Source organism: Aythya marila (genome assembly GCF_965140915.1).
Source record: "Aythya marila genome assembly, chromosome: Z".
NCBI lineage: Eukaryota > Metazoa > Chordata > Aves > Anseriformes > Anatidae > Aythya > Aythya marila.
The window spans coordinates 72,196,983-72,214,791 of record NC_139080.1 but is presented as its reverse complement, the minus strand read 5'-3'; the positions used below and the strand labels follow the sequence as shown (position 1 = coordinate 72,214,791).

The window sequence follows — 17,809 nt, the reverse complement described above, 5'->3', positions numbered from 1 at the left end:
ATGGAAATGAAACAAATTTGCTGCTGTGGACAGGGGAAAATTGAGCAGAGAGGCCTTCTTACAGAAGGGTATCTCTAGATCTTGAAGAGTCTTTTAAAAAAAAAAAAAGTGAAATTTCTTGTTGAAATGATTTTCCCATTTTTTGATGAAGTGCAGACAGAACCATGTGATGAGGAAAGGAAGGAAAGTCAGTTTCAACAAAAAATGGAAGATCTTATTGTAATGCTACATATGCTTTCTGCTGTCCTCAGTTTTATATTTGTATTGTCAGTAACACAATTTCTCCTTTCACATAATTTTACTCCAGTTACTTCCCACTATCACTTTGGTTCCTTACAAAGATTATAAAAAAAAGAAAAAGTCACAAATAACAAGCTCTGATAATGTAATTGAAAAAGAAAACAGATTTAAAGTAAAGCAAAAGGGAAATAATAGTGTGTATTACTGTGTTTCACTTAACATTTGCACTGAAATAAATCTGGATTTACCAGATGGTGGAGAATTATGTACAGCTCCTGTACCAAGACTGAAACACATGGCTCTTAGGCCTGGAGTCTCTAAGCAAGCTGAACTCTTTCATTTTGGACAACCTGGTTGGCCAGGCATCCACGAAGTGCAGGCGCAAGAGATGCAGACCAGTACAGCACCTACAATGGGGGTCAGTCTTGACTTGCAGCCACTGCTGGAGGCCTCACTACTTGGTTCTCTGCTGCACAAGTCCCACCAGTCTCCCTCCAAAAGCTTTCGCCTGTGCAGCTGAGAAGCACAGTTACCCCAAACTAGATCATGGTGACTTTTTATCTGGAAAGGGACACCATTAAATTAACAAATTTTACCTCAAAACATGAAACGTTACCTATGATGCTTTTGACATTGGCCTGAGAGAGAGGAAAAAAAAAACACAACAAAATAAAAACAAACACAAAGAAAACATAATGCAACCAAGCACACAGTACAGTTATTTCCATTATGAAATCAATTTTCCCTAATAGGCTGCCATTTTCACAGCAGAATGCAAGATTTCAAGATGATGTACCATGCTTTGCTGTTTTCTGATTAACAAAAATGTTTTGTCTTTGTTTTTATTCTGGTAAAAAACATTTTTGTTATTGTTTTATGCCAGCCATTGTGTTTGTCTATGAAATTTATGATTTAAAAGAAGATAAAAGCTGCATTACTATCATCATAGATGCCTAAAAAATTCAATCAGAAGATAATTATAATAACAAAAGCTCTTTCAGATTCAATGAATTACAACTGGTAAGGTAATCATTGTTTCTGGAAAAATAAGTTTTTTGTTGTTGTTTTTGTTTTTTTTTTGTTTGTTTGTTTTTGTTTGTTTTTGTCCTCCTTTCAGACAAGTAATATAGTTTAGAAAGGTTGTACTATCTATATTTATTCAAGTTGCAGGATGAGAATGAATTGAGTTTAACATAATTGACAGGCATCCTAAGGAAAGGAAAAAGAAATGAGATTTGTTCTTGGTCAATCTGAATTGTTTAGGTTTAATGGGATTGTGAACATATTTGATCTGTGCTCTCTTCTTATGCAGCTAGTTATTTCTGGTAGACATCTTAGCTTATATTTCAGTCCTCCTTCAGTAAAGAACAGAATTTTATTTTGGCTACAGTGTGACAAAGAATTAAATTTTTCATTTCATTTTGGCAAAATTTGAGTGAAACAAGGGTACTGTGAAATCCTGTCAGTATCCAAACTTGCTGGCTAAAACTCTATGTGCGTCTTGCAATGCGATGGGTTACTGTGACCTAGAGACACACAGATGTCTCTTGGGATGTGTCTCTTCTCTCTGTGAAAGAGAAGATATTTGGAGCAGAAGCTTATACATGTAGGACATGGCCATGGACAGGCACAACTAAGAATGAATCATCACTATGATGATCTTAGAAGTTTCCTTACAGACATAAAAAGAAACTTGCTCTCTATTACGTGATTCAACTTTGCCTGCTGTGGAATATCACATTGGATCAATGTGTCTCTCAGCACTCTGGCATGCTATTGTGTTTAACTTATAGATTGCATAAAGAAACATCCATAAAATTGAAGCAGTTGTTTTACTTCATGTTCTCTTAATCTTCAGTGAATCTCAGTGTGTTCTCCTAAGTGTCTCACAGTAAGTAGATACTGAAATATTTTACAAAACATTGCTATTTTTGGCAGCCTACACATATTACAGAGATGAACCAGAATCATGCCATCCAAACATAAAACATGCAATTACTTGAGCTGCAGAATTAACAAAGTCCTGCATACAACAGCATTTATTTTATTTTATTTTTTTATTTTCTTTTATTTTTTCTTTGGTTTAGCTCCTATCCACATTCTTCAATAACCACAATAAAGTGTACTTTGCAGTCACTCTTTCTGAGGATTTTATTAGTATCCTTCTTTCCTTGTAGGCTTGTTTGCACAAAATTAATAGGAAAATACTAGCTTTTGTGATTCCTCCTTATGCTGAATTTGGCTAAAACTGAGAAGAATGTTCAAATTTAGTAGATCAACCCATGAACAGGAAGCATAGCCACTATAGCCTCCTTTATTTTGGAAACCAGGCTTTCATAGCTACCTGTTCCAAGCAGCGTACAAAGGACAGCAAATGTCTTTGGCAGATGAGGATGCTCAAAAAAACAGCCATTAAGTATTGGTCAGAGGAGAAGATAGCTACAAGCATGTCAGCATTGCCTCCTCTATCAAGCTGTCATGGGAATTATGGAGGAATCTGAAAAAGTATGAGATAGCTGTGCAAGAGTTCAAAGGAAGATTCTAATTTGAATCAAGGGGCAAACAAAACAAACTGATAATAGTGATGACTTCAAATCATTTATCATCAGTGATAAGCCAGCTTTAGATATCGGCTTACAGACCCCAAATTTGGGCTATTTTGGAGAGTTTTTCCACTCACATTGCTTATAATCTGATAAAGAAGCCCTGCTGCTACAAGTTTACTTGCTGATGTCTTTAAATTGATGGTGGCTACTGTTCTTAGGCTAATCAATCAAATTTTCATGAAGTCTAATTAAGGAGGACACATTTGGATAATTTCAGTGAAATATAAAAAAATAGGCATTTTTTTAAAACACATTCTTTGTTTTCAGCCATCACACACCTGCAGCAGGTACTTAAAGCTCCTTCTTTTTCTTTTGCAAAGTACTGCAAAACAAGCACAAGTATCTTAAAACACTGACAGCATTTTCTACATTGTTCAACCTCTAAGCTTAATATACAAGATACTTTGATGAAAAGCTTCTGAAAAAAAAATTCAGCATTTATAGCTCCTAGCAGTCTCCTGCAGTGGATTCAAAGCCTTATAACTGGGAGGAGAGACAGAGAGAATCAGGATTTAGTAAGAGTAAGACTAAGGATGAGAAGAGGAATAAAAACAACAGCTACAAAAACAGTAAGAATAAGCATAAGAACAACAAAGAAGGCTTTTTTTTTTTTTTTTTTTTTTTTTTTTTTTTTCCCCACCATTTCTCACATTCTGTAGCTGCGAATGAATCAGAAAGTCCATGTTTCTGCTCAAGGTATTGGGAAGTCTTTGATCAAGGCAATGAAATTATGGAACCGAAGAACTGCTCATAAATTATAAACATTATTTTATCTAGCTACTATGTAAATAGTAGCAGACTATTACCAAGGAAAGCTAAACTGTGCTCTTTTATGTAAGGTAATGGGTATCTAGACATTTTTCTCTGTAGGGAAAGTGTATGGCAATAGATGATTTTGTTCTAATCTCAGTGCTTTCTCTTCATTCCAGCATGCAATTTTTCCTTGCTACTTTAATGTTTTCAAATCTTCCTACTGCCACGAATAGACCAGATGGACTCCAGACACATTACAGAGACGATAAAGACTGCTATGCTGCCCCTTTCACAGTCTGCAGTTGTTTTATCGTTCTTTACACTAGCAAAAGGATCAGTCCCTCAATATGACAACCACTGTGTTTTAAAGAAAAGCTTCAAAAAAAAAAAAAATCACAACTTCAAAACATATGAACTGCTTAGTGTTAACTGAGAGGAGGAGGGAGAACTCATTTCAGAAGTTGTTTGCTAAAAGGCATGAACTCAGAAACAGTCAGCCCTGATAACTCACTTATGTTTTCCACTGAATAAAATATTTTGACATTTTCCTGGTCTAAATGAGAGCTGCCGAGAGCTGTTCACAGGCAATTCAAACTCTAGTGAGCAAGTCACTGTAGGCTGGCATGAATTCATACCAGCAACTTCCCCTGTCAATTACCCTGTCAGGCCATCCTCCAGTTCACTGTGGGTGTAGAGATGGAAAGGGCGGCACAGACAGAAAGTACATGAGTCTTCCTGCCCCCAAAGGGCTCTCCAGAAGGCCCTAGCCATTGCAACACATGGCCGGCGTCCTTCCCTCCCTGGAGAAAATGGTGCTAGCATCTGCTCCTTGCAGCCAGCAAGCAGCGCTGGAGCTCCAAGTCAGGACACAGCCATGTTTTCAACTTGCCTTTCAGTGCTGAATTATTACCTGGTCACCCATGTCTGTGGGACAGGAATACCTACAAAGGTGCCATGGAAGACTGCAACTTGTGCTTATGCAAAATGCCTCCAAATTGTATGCCGTGCACACCAAGGACTGCTGAGGTGCCCATATGTCTCCTCTTGTCCTGGGAACCCCTGCACCAACCTTTTCCACCTCTCTCCCCACATTCATATCATGCAGGAATAGAAGAGATGTGGAAAAGGTGGGAACCAAAAACAGAGTTAAATATATATATATATATATATATATAAAAAATAAATAAAAAGGACCTGAGGGGTAGGGCAGGGAGGTATTGCAAAGACATACAACAAGCAAAACCCCACCAACCCACCCAGCCAAAAAACAGGAGGGAAGGGAAACTTTGCAGAAAATGAGACATAAAGAAAAAAGAATATTTGGAGGGATTACTGGATCAGCAAATGAGCAAGGAGAAGGTAATTACATTTATTTATTTATTTATTTATTTATTTTAAGTGGGTGAAATGGAAAGGAAGGAAAGGAAGTTCCAAGAGATCAAAAGGAAACTGAATGATGCTGAGACATTACAGAGGGGAAAGAAAAGGGAAGTACGTAGGAAATAATACAGAGAGAAGAGAAGGAGACAAATGGAAAAATGAGACAGGTAGATGTGGCAGAATAAGTGAGGAAATGAAAGCAAAGCCAAATGTTAAAGAAAATGAGAGAAGGATAAAAACAAAACAGTGGGGCAAAAGATGTCAGGAAGAAGAGAAGAAAATGGGAGATAGGTGAAAGATGCAAGGAAAGAGACACACTGGAGGGAAAGAATGCCATCCAGAGGGATCTCAGTTTGGAAAGGTGGGACTGTGAAAACCTCATAAAGTTCAACATGGCCAAGTGGAAGGTCATGCACCTGGGTTGGGGCAATCCCAAACATGGATTCAGACTAGAGGGTAACTGGATTAAGAGCAGCTGTGATGAGAAGGACGTTTGGTTGATGAGAAGCTCAACACCAGCTGTCAACGTGTATTTGCAGCACAGAAACACAGACATCCTTGGCTGCATCAAAATCAGCATCTCTAGCAGGTCGAGGGAGGTGATTGTTCCCCACTTCTCTGTTCTCATGAGACTCCACTTGGAGTGCTGTATCCAGTTCTGGGTGCATAGTGCTCAGCATAGTGGAGTTGTGTACCTTTAAGACAGCCCAGAGAAATATCACAAGGATTATCAGAGGGCTGGACAACCTCTCCTGTGAAGGAAAGCTGAGGGAGCTGGGAATGTTCAGCCTGGAGAAAAGAAAGCTCCAGAGAGATCTTCCAGTGACCTTCCAGTACCTATAGGGGGCCTACAGGAAAGATGGGCAGGGATTATTTGCAAGGGGGTATAGTTATAGGACAAAGGGTAATGGCTTTAAACTAAAAGAGGGTAGATTTAGATTAGATATAAGGAAGAAATTCTTCACTCAGAGGGTGGTGAGGCACTGGAATGGGCTGCCCGGAGAAGCTGTGGGTGCCCCATCTCTGGAGGTGCTCAAGGCCAGGCTGGATGGGGCTCTGGACAACTTGGTCTGGTGGGTGGCATCCCTTCCCATGGAAGGGGATTTGGAACTGGATGACCTTTAATGTCTCTTACAACCCAAATCATTCTGTGATTTAGAATTATAATACGAAAACAAATAAACTTGGCAAGGATTAAAATTTATTTAATTTACTTGTACTCCGGATTTTATTTATTCTTTTGTATTGTTTATAAAAAGTTACTAGGTAAGTGGTACTTTACAGACATGTAACATTTGTCTTGTTATGGGTAAGAAAAAACACAACAAAGGATTAGGGTTGTTGAAGGAAACAAAATCAGTTTTGAGAGGTCAGAGATTTTTCCAAGGTGGTAAAATATTATTATTGCCTAGTAGGAAGTAAATTAAAGGATTGCAATGTAGATTAACAGTCTCAGTAGGTTATTGCTGTAGAATAAAGAACTCTTCAGAAGGATTTTAGAAAACAGATAAATGGATTTTATTATTTATTTATTTATTTAATGGAAATGCTAAGGAGACTGTTGTAAATGGAGGAGGAGGAATACGAAGGTAAAAACTTCACACAAAGATGGAGGGGTCTGGTACATCAGAGCCATGGATGTGTGCATAGCAGTGGAAGTTAAAAAAAAAATTAAAAAGAGTATTTGTGAAGAGATGTGAAAGGTGAGGCAACCAGATGAAAGGGTGGAATGGGTAATTTGCTGAGTGGACTGGAATGAGGAGAGGTGGGAAGGCTAATGCCTGATGCCTCATAGCCCATGGGAGGTCATTTGACACCTCCTCCTTCTTCTCACACATGTATCTCATTTATTAACAAGTGACATATCCTTAAAATGAACTCAGGCTCATTAAACAACTTAAGAATTTCATCTGAATATAGAAAACAACTTTTTCATCCAACCAAAATGCAGCCCTTCAGAGGACTCTTCAGAAAGCAGTATTCAAATTACAGCAGGAATGTATTTGGCAGCTCCTAAGTGTTGCTGCCATTATTTCTGGAAAAAGTGTTGACAAGGACTCCATATCTCAGGAGGAAGGCAAAAATTAGGATATATTTATATTTTGTCATCACATCAGGATCGGAGACAATAAAATAATCACTACCTAAGAAGAAGGCAAAGAAGAAAAAATAGGCCATGTTCAGAGATGAGCATTTCTTTGTCTTTAAAACTGAATATGACAGATAAGATAAAAGAAAAAGTTCTGTTATTTTAATTAAAATATATGCACATATTTGAGTGCAAATAGGAATCAGAAATGAAATCCTGCAGCTTAAAAGTCAAATGTGTAAGAATATTTTTTTTTTAATTATGCTTTTTCAAAACAAGCTCTCTTCTATCCAATGTCAGAGTAGAAGTCTCTTACCAGAACATCAAAGCAGATACAAACATTTTTAAAGCAACTTGACACTTCAGCCTGAAAAGGTTAGTAAGGGTCTAGCACACCAACATTTATCACAAAACTGTAACTTAATAACTATGTTGTGTTGAACAGACAAAAAGAAGCGTTTTCATGACTCTCATGGCCATTCCCGAGGACATAGCTGAGTAAAGATTTTTACAGAAGGTAAAGAACAAAGCGAGAATCTCTCTATTGCTCGCTGACTGAGCTACTGTCTCAAAACTGAAGGGACAACAAAACAGTTTTCAGAGAGGTACCTTCTTAAACCCTCATAGCTGTTTCAAAAGGGAACATAAGTGTACCCTTAGGCTAACCTGATTAGGAACCAAATCCCAAATTCTCACATGATAAATATGTACCTACCCCAGAATGTGAGATTTTCAATTTGAATTCTTAAATGCCTATTGGAAAAGCCTACACTGTAGAATGCAATGCAGAAAAGAAATACTGAAACTATCCCTACAGTTTCTATATATAAACTATAAGTAAAAAGCAGGGCAAATTGTTAAATGCAGTAAGATTCTTTCAGTTTTGCAGCCATCCTTACTGTAGCTATGTTAGTTTGCTGTGTAGGCAAGTGAACTCTTTAAAGGAGGACATTTTGGTACTTTTGAAAAAGTCTGTTCTCCATTGCCAGTAATATTTAAAAAGTCATAGAAGAGAAAGGAGGAATAAAAGCGCAGGACTCAAGTTAAAACTCTCACTCTTTTGCCACTATGTTGATACATAGTGGAGATGGATTGGTCACGATGAAAGGTGAAACAGTCCTTATCCCTACCAATTAATTATGTATTTAATATAAATTAATCCTTATTTAATGAGGTCTGAGTCTTTAGAATCAAGTTTGCATAGATACAGATAGATAGACAGATAGGTATAATTGGTACCACAAAAGTGAAACTTTTAAGTGTGAAATGAAGGTCAGAGCTAGAGACAGTCACAGTTTTATTATTAAAGAGATGCCAGACTCATTACTGATATACCGCCCAGAGTATCGCTGTGATAATTCCATAGTCAAGGCTCTTGGAGGGGGGGAGAGAGGAGGGGTTGATTAAAAATGTAAATGATTGCTTTTCTTGCTTGAAGAGAATGACACACTGTACACACTGTAAAGATAATCTTCAACCAGAACAGAAAGGGTATTGCCTGCTGAGTCATTTGATACTCTGCCTCCCGGAGACAACAGCTCCTCCCTGGGACAGGCACAGTGGTCTGTCCTGGGGTCAAACATGCCCAAAAGTTAGGGGAAAAAAAAGGAAGAAAAAAAAAAAAGGAAGAAAATGGTAGAGGTCTTCAGATCTCCCCACTCTTCAAATAGGTTCATTACAAAAACACTGCTTACAGTGAGATGAGGGAAGTCATATGCCCCAGACACATAAAACTAAAAACTAAAACTAACTAAAGTCTATGAGTAATGCTGTACAAACAGCCCTGTTGAACTCAGTTAAAACTGTACAAACTATACGTGTGCTGCAATGAGCATGAGTTTTAGTATAAATTGCCATGAACAAAGGGGGTAGGTAGTCAGTCATACATTTATTTCTCTGACTACTTTACTACACTTAGTCATCAAGGTGCTTTGGCTGTGTTTACCCAGAGGTCTTTCAGGATGAACTTGGCACCTTGACTAGCGCAACTGAGAGAAGACGAATCATGTTTCCTGTTTATTTAAGAGGATGAGGGGCTGGTGGGAAGGTCTAGTCTTGGCTTGGCTGATCAATAAATGTCAGAGAAAATGAGAAAGAAATGGTGATGATTACTTCCTACCTTAAGAAAACAACTTCTCTGTAGATAAGGTTCACCTGAAGAAGCTAGGAAAGAACATTTGTTTTGAGAGGTGAGCAGAAATAATACTGAGGTCTTTCAGAGAAGACCTGGCCATGTCTGATTTTTTTTTCCTGACATGGAAAATACTCATCTCTTATGCTCATGGATTATGGTGAAGCTTTAAGCCAGCTCCAAAATAAAGGAATTATTTTCCCTCAGCTAATAAGCTTTTGAGACAGAGGTACCGGTGGCTTAGAGAAGCCATAACAGTAGATTCTCATTTGATCAATCTATGCATGGCTAACTAGTTAATTACCTAACTAATTACCAGGAGAAGAAAGTGGCATGAGGAATATGAAAGTGTGAGTTTGGGGTTAATTTATTTCCTCCTAGTTGCTTCTTTTTTGTGCACACATGCTCATTGAGAATGAATCAAGAGTGTACAATTCCAACATAAATGAAAAGCCACTTCATTTTTTAGATTAGACCAAGACAACGCATGAACGAGTGAGGAAGAAGGCAGTAGTTAATTTCCTTCACTCCTAATTAACAGAGTTTTAAGTACAAGCTTTTGTTTTCTGTTAATTTTTTTCTTCCCCATTGTGTCAAAGTGGGAAGGAAAACAGGGAAAACATAACTGCATACACATTTTGCATCTCCTTTAAATTCAGCTGTCAAAATACCATGAAGGTTTTGAAGAGAAAAACTGTAACTTTCATTCAAATATTCTAGAATTAACACAGAGATCTCACCATTCTAAATTATGCTTATAGACCCAAAGTGATTTTTTGAGCTGCCTTTCCACTTCAGTTATTATCATAGTTAAAGAAAGAGGAAACAACCTTGACAAAAGATGCTAGCAAGACCCAAAAGGTAGTTTGTGGAGAGTAATGGCAATAATTCATCAATGATTTCATCAAATGATTCATCAATGGTATTGAAATCACCCACCCTCCAGTAGATCTATTTATTGAAAATAAACTTTCCAATGAAAAAAAAATATTTTATGTTAGTTTGAAAATACATACTCAAAAAAAGTTTGTCATAACCATGTAAAAAATTTACAATCCATGCTAGGTAGAAAGAGTATGTATATCTAGCTAAGGCACTATATTTTCACAATATATTTACATGTATACTTATATATATTTATACACATACTAGCAGCCTCTGCCCTTCTTTCTTCTATCTGAAGACCTTCACAAGTTACTAAAGTGTGTCATGGCTACCCTGCAAATCCTTGGGCCTAACCAGATCAGAAAGTATTCAATACACTGCAGAAGTTTTTCTGTCACTGCTGAAACATTTTCTGAGAGTTTATACTGCCTATCAGGCATGGAATCAAGAATAGAAGAAGCAGTATAATCCTTCCAAAACAAAGGAGTACAACATGATTACTTTCTAGCAGAATAAATCAACTCACCAGTCATCTGTCCTGTTAAATTTTTGACCTCATCTCATCTCATCTCCCCGCTTCAATTTTCCTCCTGACATTTTACCCTTCTGTTCCTCCATCTTTCCCCTTTGTTCATGTGTTTCATTTTGAGACAGAGAATCTCTTATTGACCCCTCTACAAAAAACGAAGCTGAAGGTACGCCAGACGATACATTTGAGGAGACGGGTGTCAGAATTAAAATGTGTGCCATCACTGAAATTGAGGGTGATTCGCAAATTCAACCTCATCAACCTAGAGCAATGATGCAGTTCTGGGATAGCATTAGTTGGTTTTCATTACAGAACTAACTCTTATTTCAAGAGTTATCAGAATGATGAAAGGTCAAAGTAATTTCAGCGTATATTTCTATGGTAAGTATATATGTATGTATGGTACTTACATATGTACATATATATGCAGTACATATCCTGCTTTTTACCTTTGGGACAGAGGTAAAACTGATTTTTAAAGGAACAATCATTTTTTCCTAGTCTCCACATCTTTACATGTTTTCTCAACAAATGACCTTTTGTTTTGTGTTCTTCTTATATAAGAGGAAACAAAAAACTATGGGTACCCCATTACTATTTCAGGCACTGAAGTCTTAACTAGGAATCTGGTTCTGATGGACTCTCCCTGAAGTCTCACTGCAGGGCATGCTGATGTGAAATTAATAAAGACAAGATTTCACTGTCATTGGTAACAGAGAGACAAATGAAGAGCCAGGGGCACATACAGAGTTTTTTGAGATGGACTTAGATAATTCACATCTGAGGCTTCTTGTAATTTGCTTTATACTCATTGAATCATAAGAACAATGTGCCTACTTATATAATGCGAACAAACATAACACTGTCCAAGAGGGCAAAACCAACATCCACAACATTACAAAAATCAGAGTTAGGTAATGATCTGACAGATTTAGAGGCAGAAAATGTACAGCAGTCATACTGACTCTTGGGTCAGCTAAGGACATACAGTAACTCCGAGAGAGCTCAGAAAGCATGCAATACAGGGTTGCTGTAGCCGTGTGTAGTTCACCCAGTGAAGCAAGCTAAACTTCTAGAATACTATCACCCTTTAGGAAAGTGCATTGGAAAAAATAAGTTTATTTTCAAAGTGGTTGCAGATTTGGCGGATTTAGTTCCTTCTAATGCTCCCCTGTCTCCAGATGACAGTACAACCTGTGTAGATTTTGCCAAGTCTGACAGAGAATTGCCAGTGCTGCCCTCATGCAGCCTTGTTCAAAATCATTTTCAGTGCCACTTTTTGATAACCTGCCCTTCTCCATGCTGAAAAAAAAAAAAAAAAAAAAAAAAAGTAAATAACTTTCTGTGCTCTTGATTCAGTCTTCTTAAAGCTTTACTTTAAGGAGTTCAAAACCAACTTGGGGTAACAAAATCAAATACATTTTATTGGCTGCAGGCTGCCTGCAGAGCCTACACCAAGCCTCTAAATGTTTGATTACCATGGCACTCAAGTCCTCTCTTCTTTATTTTTGGCATGACAGGGTCTACCCAACTTAATGAAATAGATTCTTATATTTATAATTCTGTATTCAGGAAAATACTGACTTCTTTCACTTGCTTAGGATGTTCCTTATGGTGGAATTGCACAAACATTCAATTTCTGAGAAGTATGAGGAGAAGAAAGGAACAAAGATGTCTACAAAAAACATCTGGGACATCCTCATTCCCATGTTTAATTGGAAAAAGAGGGGATCTGGCATTTGCTATGTGCTTGACTGAAACCAAATCACTGGCAGGTTGATGAAAGGACCCAAAGTCCAGATAACTGCAAGAGGTTCAGACTACCAAGTAACAGTCTTTCACAACAGCCCGTACATCTTCAGGTTGCAGTATTATCTGGCACAGTAACTTCATTGCAAGCTTTCATTTAGCAGCTTAGAAAGAATAGAAACAGTCTCTCCTAAGGAAACAAACACACAAACAAACAAACAAACAAAAAAAAAACAAAAAAAAAACATTAGGAACTTCTTAAAGATTCTGCCTGGTTTTTGTTGCCTGGGAAACCAACACTTCCTTTCTACATCATAACCCAGTACAAATGAAATCAGGGAATAAAGAAACAGAAAGAAAAACTACACATGAAACGTGAGGAAAGACAAGACAAGACAAACTAGACAAGAATGTTGTGTCTACCCCACAATAAATTCACTTGCAACAGTGGCTTTACAGGGGGAACAGCATGCAGCACATACATGTAAGATGGTAATAAGCAGATTATCCCTTTGTCACAGAGAGGAAGGACTTGTTTCTAAAACCCACTGAACACCCACAATTCCCACGGATGTCAGTGTAAATAAAATGTCAGAAAATAAGTAGCATTTCAAGTGAGTTTTGTGCTTCTCAGCATTAAACTACATCAGGAAAAAAAAATCACACACAAAAAACTTGTATAAAAACTGAGGGCATCTTCAAGAATAAGGAGTGGGCAATCTCCCAAAGCATGAGGGAGAAGTCCTGATTTTCACAGTTCACCCCTCCCTGTTTTTTACGGTGTTCATCGTAAAAAATAGCCAGATATTGGATTTATTTGAGAGAAGATCATTTCAAAAGAGTGTTGGAGGTAACATAATGTTCTGTAAAACATATAAGTGAAGGAAGGGGGAATCTAGTCATCATATATGCTGATTTTCTTCTTCACTCTATGAGACATGACACAAATACATTTATCAATACTTAATCAACTTATCACTAGCCAAGCAGCATTCCTATTAACTCCTCTAGCCAAGGAAGTCCTGTCACTCAGAAATGCTCTTATCAGCTAACACTGGAGAATATTGCCAGAAGTCATCTGTCTCGATTCAAGATAGATGGATATCTTGTAAAAGCCTTATTTGAATTTAGCATTGAACACATTGTGACAGCCTTCAAGTATCAGTGATCAGAATACCATGACTTCTTTACTAAGCTTGCTAGTTTTACCTCAATATTTTGTCCTGTCTATGCTAAGCACAAGTCTGACAAATCCTGAGATGCTGTCTGTAGACAAATAATGTTATCTGTCAATTGGTTAAAGGCAGACACATCTGCCTATCTTTTTCTTTTTTCTTTTCTTTAACAGATCTGGAAGCAGAATATTTCAGGCACTGAGAACATTTATAGATAAAAAGTAGAAGCCTGTTCACAGCTAAATCTCACAGAGCTTCTTGGAGCTTGGACAATACACATTTTAACATCAGGTAAAACTTGTTGAATTAGCATAGAAATTTTAGCGGTTGGAAACCTAAAGAATGCCTTCTGTCTCCTGACAATTTCCTGAATATGGAAAGGCTATGAAAGTCTCTGGACTTCTCTCTCAAACTTTTCCCTACTGTAGTCAGCTGAGCCATTTTTATTAAGAGGGAATGGCTGGCATTAGCAAAGGAAGCTTAAGCATTGCCCCATAATCTGTGGTCATCTCCTGTCTGAGAAGCTCTACAGAACATGGCAAAGGTGAAACATTTGGTCCTTTAGAAGTGACTCTCAAGTGCAAAATTACATAATTTGATTGCCTTTAAAATACATGAAAATGATAGGAGTATACAAAAATGATAAAACAGCTGATTCAAAAATTAGAATGACCAGAGTACATAGGCTGAGGGGGTGTTATTACTGTAATTACTCTAATTAAGTATAATTATAATTGTATAATACACATGATATATGATAGCTTCAATACATAATAGATTTGATTACATAATTATACACTATGCAATTAGTTATGCATTATATGAGTAATTATAATTATAAATATTTATTACTTATTAATTATAATAGCCACATGTCCATCCTCTTCAACTAGCAGCTCTACTTTCTCATCTGCAAGAATACAGGAAAATAGACAGTTTCCACCCAAAGGGAACTGACCCGTTCTTCATCTTGCATATCCAAAAATGTACAAGTAAAAGAAACACTGCCAAGTGAGAAACAAATGTACACTTACAAACCTAGACCTTTAATCAAGATTATCGGAGTGATGTAGCCAATAAGCCAATCTTCTGTGACCCAGTGTGCACATCATGCACACTCCCTTTCATTCTCAACTGTGCTGATTAATCATGCCCATGTGTTTTGTGCTGCTCTGGGCCTCTGTTTCCACTCTCAATGACAAGAATAATGATACTGACCACTCTTACAAAGTAGTTTTAGGTCTGTGATGAAAGAAATATAAGGTGACACTATTATTGTACTTTTGCTTTTCAACAGCACGTATGGAAACACAGATTGTAAAGGCAGAGCCTGGCATAAGTCAAATGAATCCATGCTTATACCCAATCTAAATTTACCCTCTTTCAGTTTAGAACTGTTGCACCTTGTTCTGTCATTACAGGCACTTGTAAAACGTGTTTCTGCTCCATCAGATAAGCCCCTGTTTATATACTGAAAGGCCACAATAAGACCTCTTTAAACGTACTCTGCTCTAGGTACCTCTCTTAACGTCTCTGGAGGTATTCCAGCTCTCATCATTTTTGTGGCCCTCCTCTAGACCTGCATTAAAAGGTCCATGCCTTTCTTGTGACGGGAACCTCAGATCAGGATGCAGTACTCCAGGTGAGATCTCACAAGAACAGTGTAGTAGGGGAATCATAGAATCATTCAGTTTGGAAAAGACTTCTAAGATCATCTAGGCCAACCCTTAAGCTAGTGCTAAAGACCATCGCTGTTCACCTCCCTTGACCTGCTGGACATTCTTCTTTTGATGCAGCCCAGGATATGACTGTTCTGGGCTGCAGCCACACATTCCTGGCTCATATTCAATTTTTCATCCACCTGTCTCCCTTGTCTTTCTCTGCAGAGCCGCTCCCAACATACTCATCATCCAGATTGTATTGATACTGGGGATTTCTCTAGCCCACATGTAGGGCCTTGCACCTGGCATTGTTAAACTTCATGAGGTTAAAGGGGGCCCACCTCTCAAGCCTGTCAAGGTCCCTCTGGTTGGAATCCCTTACCTCTAGCATAGCAACTGTACCATACAGCTTGGTGTCATCTGCAAACATGCTGAGGGTGGACTCAATCCCACTATGTCATTAAAGAGGATATTAAATGGTGCTGATTCTCGTACAGATCCTAGAGGGTCTTGCTGCTTGAACTTGTTACTGGTTCCACTTGGTTACTGAGCCACTGACTATAACTCTCTGAGTGTGGCCATCCAGTCAATTCTTTCTAATAGTCTATCCATCAATTCTATACCTGTCCAGTCCATCATTGAAGGCCACTAGATTACTCAGGTACAATTTGCCTTTATTGAAGCCATGTTGGCTGTCTCTGATGTTTTCTCTGTCTTCCATTTCTTTTGTCATAACTTCCACAAGAATCTGTTCCATGATCCTACTACACACTGAAGTGAGGCTGACTGGTTGGTAGTTTCCAGGCTCCACCTTATTACCCTTTTTTAAAAATGGGTGTGATAATCCCTTTTCTTCAGTCACTGGGGTCTTTGTCTGACTCTCATGACATTTCAAACACGATAGAGAGTGGCTTAGCAACTACATCTGCCAATTTTCCCAGGACCCTGGAATGCATCTCATGGAATGAGTCCCACAGAGTTGTGTATGCCGTAGTTCCTCAGGTGGTCTTGAACCTGATTTTCTCTATGATGGGAGGGACTTCATTAATTGAGTCACTTTCCTCAGGTTGAGGGACTTGATGGATATGGAAAGAGTGATTTCCAGTGTAAACAGGCAAAAAATTATTGTTGTCAGCCTTCTCCATGTTGCTTGTTACTAGTCTCCTGTTTTATTTATCTGGGGAGGAGTGCACATTTTCTTTATTTTTCCTTTCTGAACAACATACCTGTGGCCCTTCTAATTATTTCTTTGCCAAATAAGCTTCAGCTGGGCCTTAGCTTTCATGATTGCATCTCCATACATCTGGGCAAGATCTTTATATTTTTTCCAGGATACACGTCTCTGGTTCCATTGCTTATGCATTTCCTACTTACACTTGCTTTTGACCCAGAAGTCTATATTCAGTGATGCTGATTTCCTTCCTTCCTTGATTGATTTCTTGGGAATTGAAAGCTCTTGTGCTCTAAGAAAAATGTCATTAAAGAGCTACCAGCTTTGTTCCACTCCTTTATCCCTGAGGGCAGCTTCCCAAGGGATCCTACCACTAACTCTGTGAACAACTAAAAGATCACTCTTCTAAAATTCAGGATCTTGCCTTTACTGTTTGCCTGGCCCATATCTCTTGAGATCATGAATTCCACTAGGATCACTGCAGTCCAGGCTGCCACCAATCTTGACACCTCAAATTAGTTCATCTGTGTTAAACATCTCAGATAACTTCACTTGCTCTGGGTGATGTTAGAGAGTAATCCCTCTGTTCTACATTCCTTAGCAGTCACAATAGCTAAACTTTAGTGTACATGTATGTTGAAGACACACAGAAACCTCAATGTTGTGGCCATTTTATTTAGTTATATAGCACTTGTCACCTTAAAACATTGACAATGCTGTGACTTATTTATAGAAAAGTGAAGACATGTACCTTTGAATCATTTTCCTCCCATTTGTAATTTTTTTTTTTTTTTGGTTTGTTTCCAAACCACAAGGATGGGAGATAAAATACATTTTCTGAGATTGTTTTCTTCTTCAATAGTTATTCCTAAGATGGAGCATCCTGCAATACTTTAGTTGTGAGTTAAATCTGATGAAATGAAGTATGTGCTAGATTGCAAACAATCTTTAGACCGCCACCTGGGGCAGACGTGAGAACAAAAGTGATCTTCTCCTTTCACTTTGTGATGACCTCAATACAGACTTTTTACATAAAACCTTTGTAAAATATAGCAGGAGAAAAGCTGTTGCTAACACAATGTCTTTAACATGCATATAGATATCTATACATTAAACATATTTATGCAAATACACATATACATTCATGCCCACAGCCACCTTTTAAATGGAAGAAAGTGATGTATCTAAAAACATTCATTAGACATTTTTATATATGCACCCTAACAGTATATTTCCTCTGAACCTGGAAAGGTCAGAGCTGGGGATTTTAAGAAATCCAGCAAAAATACCATCTTCCTTGTGATATATAGAGATATCTTGTACAAATCTAAGTACTGAGCACTAGAAATGGTGCTGCATGGCACATCAGAGTTGTACACTGGCAAATAGACCTAAGTGGGAATGAATGAATCTGTGCTGAGCAGCACTCCAGTTTTACCA

General features: G+C 37.9%; 1 protein-coding gene across 1 annotated transcript in view; it reads right to left on the bottom strand.

The window, feature by feature from the left end:
- Window positions 1-17,809, bottom strand: part of LINGO2 (leucine rich repeat and Ig domain containing 2) — a gene marked incomplete at both ends in the record, with an annotated part of 166,046 nt that overhangs the window by 65,991 nt on the left and 82,246 nt on the right. The gene's annotated exons all lie outside the window — the stretch shown is intronic.